This window comes from Cnephaeus nilssonii (genome assembly GCF_951640355.1).
Source record: "Cnephaeus nilssonii genome assembly, chromosome: 11".
Lineage (NCBI taxonomy): Eukaryota > Metazoa > Chordata > Mammalia > Chiroptera > Vespertilionidae > Cnephaeus > Cnephaeus nilssonii.
In genome coordinates, this window is record NC_137082.1 from 17,981,005 (window position 1) to 17,983,869 (window position 2,865).

Consider the following 2,865-nt stretch of genomic DNA (forward strand, 5'->3'; position numbering starts at 1 on the left):
GACACCTACAGCTGTAGTAACAAAGATTCCTAAGAAGTGCTGTGGCTTAAAGAAGAGAGGTCACTTAAAAAAAAAAGAAGAAGAAGAAGGTCATTTCTTTCTCACCCAGCAGTTCTGGATTGGTGGGTGGCTCTCCTCCATGCAATCACTCAGGGACCCAAACTTCTTTCCTTCGTTGCTCTGCCATGCCCTAGGACAGGGGTCCTCAAACTTTTTAAACAGGGGGCCAGTTCACTGTCCCTCAGACCGTTGGAGGGCCGGACTATAGTTTAAAAAAACTATGAACAAATTCCTATGCACACTGCACATATCTTATTTTGAAGTAAAAAAACAAAATGGCAAAAACACCCGCATGTGGCCCGCAGGCCGTAGTTTGAGGACGCCTGCCCCAGGACATTGTCAACATATACATGGTTGAACTGGGTCTCTGTGAGTTTCAGCCAGTAGGAGAGTTGTCTTGGTTTGAGTTCCTCCAAGGCAAGGCTTCAATTTCTACTCAGTTGCTTTGGAGAGGGATCCCAGGAAGCTTCTACAGGGCAGTGGGGAAGTGTGACAGGGAAGGGAAGACAGCCAACAAAGGGAATATAATCAAGGAAGTTACTGCTGTGGACAACCGGAACTTAATCACAGGGATTTCCGGGAAACAGTACAGACCTGCCTTAGAGTTACCCCACTTGAGGGGCATAGGAAACCATTTGTCTACTACCTCCCCATCCTTGAGGATTTAGTTGAGGTGCTGGCATTGGGGACATTCATTTCTGGTCCCTTCCAACTTTCCCTGTGCACTGGCCAAGCATGCTTCTTGTGCCAGGAAAAGCTCTCGGGCAGCGTGATGGGTGGGCCATAAGCAGCCTTCAGCACATAGAACCAAATGCTCTGGAGACCTGGGTAGGGTGGCACCCAGTCTGGTACAGGTGTGGGAAGGTCACTCACTCAAGCTGCTGGCCTGGATGTGGCACTGGGGGTGGGGTAGGAAAATGCAGCCTTCTTGCCTTAATGCTGTTTTATGCCAGAATGTGGGAATGGATTATGGTGGACAACTCACAGTCTCTGCTATGGCAAGCCAAGTCAATGACGTCCACCCTAGTTTTGTCTCCTTCCTCCTCCCAACCCTGTTTGCTTGTCCTGCTCTCAGTCAGTTGTCAGAAGATTCAGCTACCATGTGCAGGGTCATGACTTAGGGCACTGGTTCTCAGACTGGTAGCTCTGGAACCATAGGCCTCTAGATGGTAGGGTGTAGATGGATGAGCTCTTGTCCATATTTTATATCCCTCATTAGAAACCATTTATTAACCTGTACAAAGTTCACCCAACAGTACCTTTGCTTTTGGCTGGTATTAGGTCAACACTGAGGAAATTTGTTCATGTTTTTAGAAGTGCCTACTGGTGATTCATTTTGGAGAGAGGGGTCTGTTATCAATCAATGTGGTTTATTTGGTGAAGTCTTTTTTTTAAATTATTATTTTATTTTCCAATTACAATTGACATACATTATTATATTAGTTTCAGGTGTACACCCAGTGATTAGACATTACATAACTTACTAAGTGATCATCCTGATAAATCTCACACCTATTTGACATCATACGTAGTTATTAGAATGTTATTGACTACATTCCCTGTGCTGTGCTTTACATCCCCATGACTATTCTGTAATAACCATTTTACTTTTTAATCCCTTCACTTTTTCACCCATCTCCCTCCCCCCTCCCATCTGGCAAATGTCAAAATGTTCTCTGCGTCTGAGTCTGTTTCTGTTCTGCTTGTTCGTTTATTTTGTTTTTTAGATTTAATTTTTGATAGATATGTACTTATTTCCATTTTATTGTTCATATTTTTTATCTTTGTTCCCCCTTCTTCTTAAAGAAGACCCTTTAACATTTCATGTAATAATGGTTTAGTGGTGCTGAACTCCTTTAGCTTTTCCTTGTCTCTATCCTTCAATTCTAAAGGGTAGCTTTTCTGGGTAGAGTAATTTTGGTTGTTAGTCCTTGTTTTTCATCATTGTGAATATTTCTTGCCACCCCCTTCTGGCCTGCAAAGTTTCTATTGAGAAATCAGCTCACAGTGTTATGGAAGCTCCCTTGTAGGTAACTAAGTGCTTATCTCTTGCTGCTTTTAAGATTCTCTCTTTGTCTTTGAACTTTTGCCTTTTTGTTATGATATGGCTTAGTGTGGGCCTCTTTGAGTTCATGTTGCATGGGACTCTGTGCTTCCTGGACTTGTATGTCTATTTCCTTCACCAAGTTAGGGAAGTTTTCTGTCATTATTTTTTCAAATAGGTTTTCAACTTCTTTCTCTCTTCTTCAGGTACCCCCATTATGCGAATGTTGTTACATTTGAAGTTGTCCGAGAGGATCCCTACACTAGCCTCATCTTTTTGGATTTTTTTTTTCTGTTTTGATTGTTTGTTTTTTTCCTTTTTTTATTCCAAATTGCTGATTTGATTCTCCACTTCATCTATTCTACTGTTGATTTGCTAAAAATTATTCTTCATTTCACTTAGTGTGTCCTTCATTTCTGATTAGTCCCTTTTTATGCTGTTGAAATTCTCACTAAGTTCACTGAGCATGCTTATAACCAGTGTTTTGAACTCTGCATCTAGTAGATTGCCTCCCTTCTGTTTAGTTATTTTTCTGGAGTTTTTCTTTCTGTTATTTCATTTGGGACATGTTTCTTTGCTTCCTCATTTTGACAGCCTCCCTGTGTTTGTTTGTATGTATTAGATAGAGCTGCTACATTTCTCAGGCTTGGTAGAGTGACCTAATGTAGTAGGTGTGTGTCCCACTTCCCTCCCACCCCATGTGGGCTGTGCACACCCTTCTTTCATAGTTGAGCCTTGATTGCTATTGGCAATGGAAGGGA